This window comes from Otolemur garnettii, unplaced genomic scaffold, assembly GCF_000181295.1.
Source record: "Otolemur garnettii isolate 467f Iridium unplaced genomic scaffold, OtoGar3 scaffold00051, whole genome shotgun sequence".
Lineage (NCBI taxonomy): Eukaryota > Metazoa > Chordata > Mammalia > Primates > Galagidae > Otolemur > Otolemur garnettii.
Window position 1 is genome coordinate 2,730,992 of NW_003852446.1, and position 14,639 is coordinate 2,745,630.

General features: G+C 43.4%; 1 pseudogene; it reads left to right on the forward strand.

The window, feature by feature from the left end:
• The first annotated feature begins 5,276 nt into the window (after positions 1-5,276).
• Positions 5,277-5,878, forward strand: LOC100949577 (annotated as a pseudogene).
• Positions 5,879-14,639: the final 8,761 nt, after the last annotated feature.

The following is a 14,639-nucleotide window of genomic DNA, read 5'->3' on the forward strand; positions in this document are numbered from 1 at the left end:
GATGCTACTGGCATCTAGTGGGTAGAGGCCAGGGATGCTGCTAAGCATTCCACAGTGCACAGGACGGTCTGCACACCGCAGGATGACCTGGCCCCAAATGTTGATAGTGCTGAGGTTGTGAACTATCCACTGCAATTTCACTTTCTCCTCGCCACTATCAGGGACACGCCTTCACATGCTCAAAGCTCTATCGACAGGCTCTGCCGTATCAGTCCATTAATTCAAATACCTCCAGGGTCCAGGCAGCAATATAAATGAGTGAAGTAAATTACAAGTAAGATGAGAAGTGGCATTGGCCCGTCTGGTGGTAGGGCACAATGGGGAATGGTGAGGACTGTGGCAAATGGAGCCCGCATACCCTGTGCATAATGGCAGCCCTGGGTTATTGCTACGCAGACTCCTGAGCTGCTAGATTTCTGATTCCTTGAGACAGACTCAATGTCTCATCTCCCTTATTCCACAGCAAGCCCCTTTTGTGTTATTTACTTTTTTTGTTGGATTATAACATACACACATACATGCACTAGTTTTGAGTGTTCAGCCCAAGGAATTGTGACAATAATCTTAGAGTAGAAAAAAGTTGGAGGACTTACAGTACCATATCTTAAAACTTATTATAAAGCTAGAGTAATTACGATAATGTAGTCTTGTTGCAAATGATAGATTAATGGTACAGAAATACATCCGCATATGTGACCCCTTGATTGACAATAAAAAAGCTATCATAATGCAGTGGTGGAAAAGTCAGTCTTTTCAATAAAAGTGGCTCTGGAGCGATTGGATATTCACATGGAAAAAAACAAATCTGGAATCCCCACCATGCACAAAAATTAATTCAATATGTATCATAGATCTGAACGTGAAAGGTAAAACAATAAAGCTTCTAGAACAAAGCATAGGATAATATCTTCATGGGTTTCATAAAGAGTTTCTCAAACAGGGCATACAAAGCACTAACCATAGAAGAAAAGATTGATAAATTGGATTTCATTAAAGTTAAGAACTTTTTAATCAGAACTCATGACTAAGAGTTTTGGCAGCCTAAAGAACAGTAGAACTTATTTGCAATACATCTTTTAAGGATGCTTGCCTTATTTTTTTTTTTTATGTTGGCAACTACTATTTCTAATTTAAAACACTGAGGGGAAAGAGACCACTGTGCAGGCTGACGTTATGTAGGCCAAACAAAACAGGTCTGTGAGCCAGCTCAGGCCCATGCCTTGCCGGTTTGCGACCTCACCTTTAGCAGCACAGAAGAATGACAGAGGCTTAAACATTGCTGTATTTCCTCATCCTTTCCCTGACCAGCCTCTGCAAGGGGAAGAAATAATGCAGGGATGTACTTCTCAATAAGAGTTTTTCCTTAGATGACAGAATGCATTGAAGTTTTAAGTAGCACTCTCTTCCCCTCTGATAGACTCAGTGATTATTGAAAATATTTTAAAACATTACGCAATCAACTTTTCGTTGGCCCTCACCGTGTGATCAGCCTGGTTTGGCTCTGTGGAGACCACAGCTGATCCTTTTTCCACTATGCTTTCTGACTCTAGAATTTCTTAGCATCCCAGGATGTTGGTTTTAGAGACCTGGAGAGTCAGCTTCAAGTTGCAACGAGTCCTGGAAACAGGCTGAGTTGAAACTTTTTACATTTGGAGCTCATTAATGTCCAACGTCCTTACTCTCTATCTCCTTCTCACACTCAGGTTTCAGTCTCCTCCTTTTCTTTTTCTCCCGAGCATCACTCTTCCTGAATTCTGTCATGATCCAGCTGGAAGCAGTGGTGGGGAGTGACAATTTCTTCTTCTCATCTCTTCTAGCCCCGCAGTTAGGATGAATAAGAGGACGTGGCCTTTCTGCCTAACTTCCTGAACTTAAAAAAAAGAAAAAAAGAAGAGCAGGTGGCCTGAAGGATGGCACCCAAGCAGCATAGCCTAGCAGATCCCTTAGTGTGGGATCTGGAGTTAGACTGCCTGGATTCAATTCCTGGCTCTATTCCTTAATAGCATTATAATTTGGGTAAGTTACTTGCTTCTCTATGCATCGCCCTCTCATCTCTAAGTTACCAATAATAGTGTATGTCGTTTGTGTGTGTGTATAATGCATACGCACACATATGTATCACTTAGAACAGTGCTTAGTAAGTACTAGACATGAGTTTGTTAAATTAAAAATTAACTGTTGGCTGGTTGTCTGCCAGGCCTAGACATTGAGCTAAGCATTAGGAAATAGAATGCACAAGGGCCTCTGGCTCAGAGATGATCTCACAGACCACCAGTCCCCCCCTGATTTCAAGACAGGCAAACAACTTAGCCAAAAATGACCCTCCTCTTTCCTTGAGCTGGCCCGATCGAGACCACTGGATGTTTTGATGACTATTGTTGATAACCTGGTAATGGCTAAAATCCCAAGCCACTCAGAAGATAAAGATCACTCTGTGGAGTCCTCTCCTAAGAGTTGAAACACGAATTACTATGCCAGGCTCGGCACCTGTAGCACAGTGGTTACGGTGCCAGCCACATACACCGAGGGTGGCGGGTTCGAACCCAGCCTGGGCCAGCTAAACAACAATAACAAAAAAATAGCCAGGCGTTGTGGCAGACACCTGTAGTCCCAGCCACTTGGGAGGCTGAGGCAAGAGAATTGCTTAAGCACAAGAGTTGGAGGTTGCTGAGAGCTGTGACACCATGGCACTCTACCCAGGGCAACATAGTGAGACTATGTCTCAAAAAAAATAGAATTACTATGCTAATGAAGAACCATTTGACCCTGAGAGGTGAAATCACTTGCCTAAGACATAGCAACATAGTAGAAAAAAGCCTAGATTGCCTTGAAAAGACTATTAATAGAAATATGGATATTAAATGTTGTTGGTGAGGGCTGAGAAGGAATAAGGAGAATTATAGAGAAATCCTAAATCACCTCAGAGAAAGCCTGCATCCCTTAAAGAAATGTAGTAGAAATCAGGAATTGAAGGATGTTATTGTTGAGGACTTACAAAGAAGAGGGAAATGTGTTTTTGGAAACTGGAGCAAGGGGGATCCTTGTGATGGTGGCAGAGAACTTAGTAGGATTGTGTCCTGTGTTTATGTGGACAGCAGAACTTATGAATGATGTATCTTTTGCTGAAGAGATTTCCAAGCAAAATATTGAAGGTACAGCTTGGTTTCTTCTTCTTTTTGGTTAAATGTGAGAGGAAAGAGATAAATTGAGGGAAGAGCCATTAAACAAAAAGGAACTAGTACTTGATGATTTGGGAAATTCTCAGCCTATCCAGATTGTAAAGGTCAAAGAATTCGGTCACAAAAGTCTCTCCGAAGAGGTTAAAGGTGTGACTCAGATTCCCGCAACCAAACCCAGGGACCTTAAAAAGTTTAAGAGCATTGTCCCTCAGCCATCTTAGCAAAAACCAAAAACAAAAGTGAGATCATTTCAAAAAAAGTTTACGGACCTGGCTTCCATCCCATCACAATCATGGGAGATACACAACATTCTTGAGAATTTTACACCAATAGAAACACTGTTGACTTATACCAAAAGGGACATAGTATATGAAATGAAAGAAAATTGTTAGGTCCCCCAAATTCTGCCAGCAGGAAGAAAGCCGATACAAATACTTAGATACAAACACACAGCAACTTTCATGAAAAAGGAAAGATGACTCCGAGGGCAGAACCAAGAGACCAGAGGGTGAAGCTAAGAGTCCTAGAAACCTAATGGGGTTTGGTGGGACTTAAAAACTTCTTTTGGGCCAGAGATTCCTTTTTATCTTCCATTCCCCCACTTTTGAAGCATAATGTCTATAACTGTTATTCTATGCCTGTCCCACCATTACATGTTGAGAGCAGAGGACTTGTTTTTCGTTTCGCACATTCACAGATAGAAAGGTATTGAGACCCAGGAGTTGTAGTTCGGGAATTATACTCAGAGCCATATCTGTTCTTGATTTAGGTGATGAAAATAAGATGTGAGACTTTTAAGTTAGTGAGATTTAGATGACATGTTTGGACTTTGAGTTGATGCTGTGATGGGATGAGACCTTTGGGGACCTCGGGATGGGGTGAATACATTTTGCATGTGGAATGAGTGGGAATCACGGAGGGCACTAAGCGGGAGACCATGGTGAGCAGAATTTTGGCCCTTTTGATCTCCACCCGCTGCCGTTACTCCTGTGGTTATAGTGTGTTACATGGCAAAGGGGATTCTGCAGATGTAATTAAGGCTACAAATCAGCTGACCTTAAAATAGATGATCCTAGATTATCCGGCAGACCCAATGTAATCACATGAGCCCATAAAAGCGGGAGAGATACAGCAGGAGAGGAAGTCAGAGAGATCTGAAGCGTGGGAAGGACTTGCAGATAGAGGGGGCCGTGATGAGGAATGCAAGGTGGCCATAAGGAACTAAGAGAGCCTCCTAGCTGATGACCAGCAAGGGGACAAGGACCTTAGCCCTATAGTCACCAGGGACTGAAATCTGCCAACAACTTGGATGTGTTAAGACAGAAGCAGATCCATCCCCAGAGCCTCCAGAAAGGAGCCCTGCCCCCTTGATCTTGTTTTCGAGAAACTCTAAGCTGAGGACTTAGTTGAGGCATGCTGTATTCAGAACTTTTGACCTATAGAACTGTAAGATAGGAGCTCCTAGGGGGCAAGGGGAAGGGTCTCCTGGTTCCCACAGCCACAGTGTCAGCTCTGGCGGCAGAGGTGCAGAGGTGGGCCCCAGGCGCTGCTGCAACCCACCTTAGACTACCCTCCCGGGCACTGGCACTACTGGTGGCAGGAGGACTGAACTGTGTGGCCTGTTGGTCCCTTTGAGAGAAAAGGAAGGAAAAACCAGCCCATTTCACAGATGAAGACATGGGAGCCTTAGGGACATGGCAATTTTTTTTTTTGAGACAGAGTCTCACTATGTCACCCTCAGTAACCTCAAACTCTTTTTTTTTTTTTTTTGCAGTTTTTTTTTTAATTGGCTGGGGCCAAGTTTGAACCTGCCACCTCCAGTATATAGGGCTGGACCCTACTCCTTGAGCCACAGGCACCACCCAGCAACTTCATACTCTTGGGCTTAAGCGATTGTCTTGCCTCAGCCTCCCAGATAGCTGGGGGACTACAGGCGCCTGCCACAATACCCGGGTCATTTTTGTGTGTGTGTGCAGTTGTCATTGTTGTTTAACGGGCCTGGGCTGGGTTCAAACCTGCCAGCTTTGGTGCATGCGGCTGGCACCGTAACCACTGTGCTACGGGCGCCAAGCTGACGTGGCAATTCCTGTGGGAGCCATGAAGCTGAATGAGAAACGTGTAGCCCACTATGCACTGAGTGACTCCCCAGCGGACCACACAGGCTTCCTGCGCACTTGGGGGGGGGCTAGGGACCCCACCTACCCCCAGTGGCACTGGCCGAAGATGCTGGTTTGTCCTCAAGGGCAATCTGCTGTTCTTGAGAGTCTCGAGGGCCGGCCTCGCTGAGCCTGGTGGTGCTGGAGGGCTGCACGGTGGAGCTGGCTGAAGCTCCAGCACCTGAGGAGTTTGCCTTCGCCGTCTGCTTTGATGTCCCTGGAGTGCGTCCACACCTGCTGTTAGCAGATGGGCCAGTGGCCCAGGAGGCTTGGGTGAAGGCACTGTCCTGGGCAAGTTTTGGCTACATGTGCCTGGTGGTTCGGGAGCTGGAGAGCCAGTTGCAGGAAGCCTGCTGGAGCCTGGCCTTGCAACACCACTCATCCAGGAAGGCTGTTGCTAACCGCTGTAAGCCCCAGGCTCCTGACCACTCCCTTCCCAGAGACTATAGCCCTGTGAATTTAGTTGACGAAGGGGGCAGCAGGTGGGCAGGGCGAGGGTTGGCTGAGTGGGAGTTGCAGGGCCTTGTCAACTGTGTCCCCTGAGACCTCCTGCTTTTCCACTCTGCCCACTGAGCCACGGGCGCTGACCCTTGTGGTAATTCTGATTGCCGGGCTGGGCTCCCAAGGAGATGCTCCTGCTCCTAAAACTGCTAGTGAGGCCACCACCCAGAACTCTATCACAGTCCTGCTTGTCCCCAGGGTTAACTGGCCCAAACCTCTCATTGCTAGTCTCCCAGCATCCCGACAACTGTTTTCTTTTTCTTTCTCTCTTTCTTTTTTTTAGACGGAGTTTTGCTCTGTGCCAAAGGCTGGAGTGCAGTGGTGTGATCATAGCTCACTGCAGTCTCGAACTTCTGGTCTCAATCAATCCTCCTGTCTCGAAGAAGCTGGAACTATCAGCAGGCTAGTTCGTTTGTTTTTTTTTTTTTCCTTTTTATAGAGACAGGCCACCCAGAGTGCTGGGGTTACAAAGAGCCAAGTGCCTAGCCCTGTTTTCTTTTTCTCTTGTTCTGGGCCAGAGGCCAGACCAGCCTGATGCCCTGGGGGTGTAGCGGCAGTGGCTGGTGGGCAGATGCAGAGCCTGGTTGAATCTGCCCCTGCGTAGTAGTCTCTCTTTCCCTTAACCCGCTCTTGGGCAAACCAAGACTCAACTAAGCCACAGACAGAAGCTCAGACTCTGTCATCCTTAGCAGGTTGAGATGCTACCCGGGGCTGTTCCCTCTGCACCTTTTTTTGTACACAGATATTACAGCATTTATCTTTCTTATTATCACAGTTTTTTGTATACAGTTAAAACACTGAATAAAGGGTTTTTTACTATTAAAAAAACTGTAAGACAATAAATGTGTGTGTTTTTAAAAACCACTAAGGTTATAGTAATTTGTTACAGCAGCAGTAGGAAATAAGTACAAAGATCTTACTCAACTTCTGACATTGTGGGGTCCACCAGGAATTTTCCTGGGGTTGGGGAAAGGATAAAAGGCCCTTTCTGATTTCTCTGAGCATTCATGGTTTTTATGAAAGACATCTTTTGGAAAATAAACAAAGGCCACAGAGGGACAATGGGTGCTTCTAGTGGGTTTCTGGAGGAGATTCTGTCCTTGTTTATATCAGTCTTGCAGGGCTATTATTTCTTCCCGTTCACAGGCCTGGTCATAAAGCAGCCATTCTTAGCACAGTTACAGATAGATGCTATGACAATGGGGTCAGAGACAGGAGCATCAGACGGCCTGGACTGTGGATGGTACTGGGGTGGGGTAGGGGAGGCCCTGGAGTCTCCTAAGTCCTCTAGAGGAGGATTCTGAAGGTTGAGTACTGGCAGTTGGGTCCAAATGTCTACCACAAAGAACAGAAAGAAGGAGCAAGAGATGCGGGGTGAAAAGGCCTGGCCTAGAGTCCTGGAAGCCACTTCCAGACTGCAGCTCTGAAAAGCACCCCTAATCTCTCCTTGGCTTTCTTTTCTTTTTTTTTCCTCCTTGGCTTTCTGTCATAGAGTGTGGTTAAGGAGAAGACCCACGTTGAGAAACCATAGTCTCAATTAAATAACCCGATGCACCTGGCAGCATCTTGTCAGCTGTATAGCATCATCGTTGATGTCCAGGGCAACTGTACGTCATAGTTGAGATTTGCTACACCTGGCACCAAACTTCAGCAGACATTGATTGCGCTCTTCGTGCAAAAACGTCTTAGAGAATACCAACGAGAGCCTGCCTCGGCTCCTGCTGAGTGGCAGATGTCGCTGCCAACACGGAGCCTCACCACCACAGCTCAAGTAGCCCGGAGGATTTCTACCGCCTTCTCAGCTCCTGCGCTGGAGGGTTAGGAGGTAACTTTGCGGCGTTTCTACTTCCGTCAGGGTGGTTTTCCTGGGAGGTGGGGTGGAGGGGGTTGAGGGAGAACTGTTTTGAGGGATCTGTAGTACTGTAATTTCGGATTGATTCTCAAGATAAAAACCATTTCTCTAGGTGCACAGGTGTGTGTATGGACATGTGTTCATACACTGTCAGTCTTTTAATACCCCAGTTATAGATTCAGGGAGGAAAAGTGATGGGAGCGACTGGGCCAGTTTAGCTTAATGTTAAAAAAATTAAAACGTACTACTTATGCATTTTGACCTAATCATTGCACTTAGAAGCATATATCATGCAGCAAATATGCCAAATAAGAGAAACAGTTGTGTGGAGAGCCTAGCCTAGGAAGCTAAATTATTGTTCTCCCATTCCTCTTGCCAGTGATTGGATTCTAGTGGACATGTGACCAGTTCTGGCCAATGAGATAACAAGAGAGGTCTGCTAGGGAGACTTCTAGGAAAGGTTTCCTCAGACTTCAAAAATAGACACATTTGGATTTTACTGTGTGGGGATGTGATGGTTGGAACTGCTTTGGCCACTTTGTGACCAGGAAGAGACAAGCTTGAGGAGAAATCTAACATGCTAAGGATGATGAGCAAAAGATGGAAGGAAGGTAGATCCCAGATGGAGTGGTTAAGCCATGAATTAGCCTTACCTGAAACCATACTACCTTTGAATATCTTAGGTGAGACAACCCCTCCCTACATTTAAACCAGTTTGCCTCACTGGCAGTCAGAAGGTTCCTGAGACACAACAGGAACTGGATCACTTTTCCCTTTTCTAGTTTTCATCCAGAAATTGAAAGCTTCACATACAATAGCCGGCTTCCTGATTTCCATCTAGGTTTTCACTTACTCAAATAAGTGTCACAGTGTGGTAGATTTATAATGCGTCAACTTGACTAAGCTAGTGCTACATTTCCCAGAAGTCCCTTCCCTACTTGTTTACTAGATAGGGTTGGCCATGGGAGAAATTTTTAGGAGATCTGAAAGGTGCAAGTAGCCAGTTTGCTCTCAGGAGGTCAACGGAGGTCATGCCCTGTTACAGCTTGTGTGCTTTTTCTCTTGGTGGACCAGTGGCCAGGCTTGCAGTTCAGTTCTTATAGGATCTCTTCCTTTAGCTCCTCCAAATCCCAGACCAAGTGTGAGCATGGCTTTATGGCAAGAGTGCCAATGTCTCCTGCAGGTCACCTAAGGCTGCAAAGTTGGAGGGAGAGAAAGGCAAACACAGGTTCCAGCTTGTTCCAAACAGGTTCGCGTTGCCAGTGCTCTTCTTGCCTACTTCTTGGTCTACTTAACTTCAGGCTTAGCACCAGACACAGAAGAAATAGACAAACTGAGGCTGTTTTTTTAAAAACCAGTTCTCATAATTGCTTAAGGCCAAATCCCTATCATAAATTCCTATTCCGTGTCATTCCTAGTGGTTCTGTTTCTCTGATTGAACCCTGACTGAGTTTTTCTGAACTTGGGGCTTAGCTTTAGATTTTACATCCAATTTGTGGTAGGGAAATAAGTTTTAATGAATAGAGGTAAGCTCTCTAACATGGACTCAGTCTTTCTGACTTAAAATAAAAGACATGAAATTGTGTTTGCATCGTTCCATAGGGACATATCCAGACCGGATGTGGGTAGTGGGCTGCTGGCTTCCAATTCTGTTCTTGGTGTTTTAGAATACTTTACTTACCTTGATATTTATAGATGTTCAGATGAATTGCTGAATTTATCTATTTTCATGCGAATTTGGGGCTTTATTATACTCCTTAATCTCCAACTTTGCTGTGTTTATTTACCTATCTCCATCAAAACGCTATGTAAAGAATCGCTGCGTTATTCAGTTGCTTAAATTATTAAGTACAAATTTATCTCATGTGTTTGTGGGTTTGGTGATTTAAGCTGGGCTCAGGGGCAGGCAGTAAATGTGGTCTTGCCTAGAATCCTTCACATATCCAGTGAGTGGCTGACTGTCTGCTGGTCTGTGATGGCCTTGGCTAAAATGAGTGGGGTGACTTGGTTCTGCTCCACGAACTTCTCTTCCAGCAGGTCATCCTGAGTGTGTTTTCATGGTGATGGCAGAGTGCAAGAGCCTCTACTTGTGTTATGTTCTCCTACATCTTGTTGTCCTAAAGCAAGCCATGTGGCTGAGCCCAGAGACACAGAAAGACACTGCAAAGTTATGTGGCAAAGGGGGTGTGGGTATAGGGAAAGGTAAAGAATTGGGGTACATTCTGCAGTCTATCACACTTACCAGCACTCTCTTCACTGAGGTGATAAACTATGTTGCTTGTATTTCCATTTTCAAAACCTAGACTTCTTTTTTTATTGAGCAATATATTAATAATAATAATGCAAAGAAAGTAACATTCACATTGTCAAATAAGAGTATGTCTATTATAGAATGCTTTGACTCTGAGGTTTTTTTTTTTTTTTTGAGACTTTGGAAAAAAATAGAAGAAGTTAACTGACTCCATACTGAAATCTAGACTTCTTTTTTATTTATTAGATCATATTTGTGCACATTAATTCTATCATGGGCTACAGTGTGTTGTTCCATATACAATACTTTCATCCAATTGGCCAACATAGCCATCATGTCATTCTCATAATTGTTGTGTTAAGACATTTATATTCGAATTTAGAAAGATTCACATGTACCTTTATAGGAAAAATCATAGGCGTGATCCCCGCAATCACCTCCCTTCACCCATCCTCCCCTCTCCCCTCCCTCACCCCTTTCCTGATAGACTTCTTATGGCTTTTAATTGCCGTATTAGTTTGTGACAAAAATTGTTCATTGTCAGCTCATTGTGTTCAGGTCTTGAGCTCAGCACCCCCTCTCCTTAGGACAAGTAATTGTCTTGTGAAACTGTAGCTTTGTGCAATGAGCTTGCTCTCTCCTTTTCTTCTCAGATATTTTAAACAAATAAGGGGGAGTGAAAACAAAACCCCCAGGGGTGAAGAGTTGCTGAAAAGTGACAATAGACAAAAATCTATACTATTAGGCTGAGAATAAGCCAAGTCATGGCTGAGATTGCCTGAGTTACCTACCAGAAATGGTGGGAAGCAGATCAATTCTAAGTCGGTTGCATATACTATTATGTATGTATGTATGTATATATTATTATTTTTTGAGACAGAGTCTCACTATGTTGCCCTCACAGTACAGGGCTGTGCTGTCACAGCTCACAGCAACCTCCAGCTCTTGGGCTTGAGTGATTCTGTTGCCTCAGCCTCCCAAGTAGCTGGGACTACAGGCGCCCATCACAACATCCAGCTATTTTTTGGTTGCAGTCGTCATTGTTGTTTTAGCCGGCCCAGGCCGGGTTCAAACCTGCCAGCCCCTGTATGTGGCTGGCGCCAGAACCACTGTGCTATGGGCACCAAGCCTATTATCTGTCTATCTATCTATCAATCTGTCTATTTATTTTTGAGATAGAGTCTCACTATGTCACCCTTGGTTGAGTGCAGTGGTAACACAGCTCACAGCAACCTCCAACTCTTGGGCTTAAGCAATTCTCTTGCCTCAGCCTCCCAAGTAGCTGGGACTACAGGTACCTGCCACAATGTCTGGCTATTTTCTGTTGCAGCTGTCATTTTTGTTTAGCTGGCCTGAGCTGGGTTCGAACCCACCAGCCTCAGTGTATGTGGCTGGCGCTATAGCCACTGTGCTACAGGCACCGAGCCCCTATTATTTATTTTTAACTGTACTAGTGTCACAGACGGTAATTTGAAAGCACATTTGTAGGATAAAAAAGGCATGTGTTTATATTCTTAAAATTCTGAGTGGCCTTGGGAGGCTGAAGCAAAAGAATCACCTAAGCCTAAGTAAGCTGGAGGTTGCTGTGAGCTGTGACGCCACAGCACTCTACCGAGGGTGACAAAGTGAGACTCTGTCTCTAAAAAAAATAAAAGAAAAAAATTCTCAGTGGCTTTTCTATTTGAGGGAAGTATATTCCTTAGCAATTTTTCTAAGAGCTGCTCATTTATTCATGAGAGGTGCCCACTATATATTTGCCCTAGGATTCTGCAGAAGCTAGCCCTGAGACGAGGATTCAAGTGCAAGTAGTCTATTCGGAAGTGGAGGAAATACCAATCAGGAATGAGACAAGGATGGGAAGGCAGCCAGTGAAGAGTACATCATCAAGCTAGTTAGCTCTGTGGGCAACTGCAGAGCATCATTCTTTTAGTATAGACAGGGCTCCTCAAACTTTTTAAACAGGGGGCCAGTTCACTGTCCCTCAGACCATTGGAGGGCTGGACTGCAGGTTCCGGGACGAGTCGGCTGCTAAGCAGGACAGGCAGCGGTGGTAAAAACACCCAGCAGGCCGGATAAATGTCCTAGGCGGGCTGCATGTGGCCCGCGGGCCGTAGTCTGAGGACACCTGGTGTAGAACATGTGTTTTATAGTCACTCTATGTAAGTTGTGAGGAAACTGGGGCATTTATCCACCAATCAACTCCTAGCAGTCAGTGGTGGAGGGCAGCTCCTCTGGGGGCATTAGTTCCCTGGCATTTCTGGTCTGACAAACGGGCAGGCAAAGTGGGACTCAGCAGTCAGAGAAAGCCCTCTGGCAAATGCAGATGCTGGCAGGGGGAAGGCAGGCCTGAGTGGTAAGGGTGAGGACGTAGGGGCAGACTGCCAACAGAGCCTACTGTGATTCCCTTGGATATGCTCTGATACCTGAGCTATGGAAATGAGAACAGTTCTTCTGCCTACACAAAATCTCCCTTCTCTATTTGAGTAAAGCACTGAATGAACATTTTGGTGGGGAATAAAATGCCATAAAATCCATACATTTTCGGCTTTCAGATCTAATTTGTGTGCAGTAAACTGAACATATGTAAAGTTACAATTTGATGAGTTTTGACATATGCATACACATCAGTGAATCTTGTCTGAAGCAATTATTGCTGTGGTGTTCTCAGGGCGAATTTTCTGTTTCCCTTATTCTTCCCGCATTTGTTAATTGGAATTCTTCTGTAAGGAGTATTTGTCATCTTCCCCATTTATTTATTCAGCCATTTATATCAGTATGGATTCATGGATATGTAATCTTTGGATTATAATCTAACACTATTGTTATTTAGTTTGTTGCTCAAATTATTTGACTTTTGGCAATTGGAATTGCTTTCAGGTTGGCTTCTGTGTCCTTTTGACATGTTTCTTATTTTTTTGAGCATCTCTGTTTTTTAAATATAATATCTGCTGCATTCATGGCGAGTTTTGAATACAACTATTGGTTAGCATTAGGCTTGGGTGCATGTAACAACAAATTCTAAGTAACAGAGTTTTAAATGAGATCGAATTTTATTTTACTGTCCCGATATACCATGTTAATGGATCAGAAAACTCACTGTTGTTTGTCAGTTTTTCCAAAATTAGATTCAAAAGCTATAGATTCAAAGCAATCAAAGTTGAAAGTCCCATAATGATTGTTCTAGAAACTGACAGGCTGACTCGAAAATTCATATGGAAAATTAAAGAAACTAAGAAAGACACCACAAATTTGAGAAAAACAAAGTTGGAAGACTCACTATCTGGTTACAAAACTTAACTATACTTTTGGGGGTGGGACACAAATATAAGAGGGTCCTTATCTAACAAAAGCAATTAATGTAACCTGCTTCTGGGTACCCTCAGTGAATCCCCAACAATAAAAAAAAATTAACTATAAAGCTAACATTAAACCAGACAGTATGGCATTGGCACAGAATAAAAATATATATTAGTGGGACAAAACAGAGAGTTCGTAGTTTACCGCATATGTGGTTAATTAATTTTTGACGAAGATGCCTAGGTAATTCAAGATGAAAAGGACAGTCTTTCAACAAATGGTAGTAGAACAACTGGATAGCCACATACCAGAAAAAGGTGAACTTCAACACTTCTCTCGTACTGTATATAAAAGTAATTTGAAACATATCATAAATCAAAATATTAGCATTAAAATAATAAAAATGCTAAAAAAAAAAAGACAAACTCTTGAGGGCAGGCAAAGTATTCTTAAAAAGGACATGAAAAGTACAAAGCATAAAATAAAAATTTGACAAATTAGACTTCATAAAAATTTAAACTTAGGCTCTTTTAAAAATAATGTTAAAAAGGGTGGTGCCTGTGGCTCAAAGGAGTAAGGTGCTGGCCTCATATGCCGGAGGTGGTGGATTTAAACCCAGCCCCAGCCAAAAACTGCAAAAAAATAACGTTAAGAAAATAGAAGGACCAGTTACATTCTGGAAGAAAAGATTTACATCATCTGGATATACCTGATATTAAAATTGGGAAAAATATATTATTATAAAGGGAAATTACAAACACATTTCACTTATAAGTGAGGATGCAATATCCTAAACAACATATTAACAAGTTGAATTAAAAATTAATGTTCAAGTAATGTACTTTGGTCAAAATTATCCAGATGAAGTAGAATGATTTTGAAGTATTTCTTCTTTTTCTATTGTCTATTGCAGGGGTCCTCAAACTTTTTAAACAGAGGGCCAGTTCACTGTCCCTCAGACCGTTGGAGGGCCGGACACGAGCCCTGGGACGAGTCGGCTGCTAAGCAGGACAGGCAGCTGCGGCAAAAATACCCAGTGGGCTGGATAAATGTCCTAGGTGGGCTGCATGTGGCCCGTGGACCGTAGTTTGAGGATGCCTGGTCTATTAGATTTTGCATGATCTATTTTTTGGAAATTATCTTCTATTTTTAATTATAAATATTAGTTGTCTATTTTTTGAGACTTGGAAAAAAGGGATGACTCTATACTAAGCCTCAGAGACAGCATTCTATAATAGACATACTCTTATCTGACAACGTGAATGTTACTTTTTGGCTTTATTATTATTGTTGCTCAATATTTTGTTGCAGCAATCATCTGATTTCTTTTCTGAATGTATTTATCTTTATTCGTTCTTTATGAGGTTTTTGTTTCTAGTCCTTATCTTTTTTTTTTTTTTTTT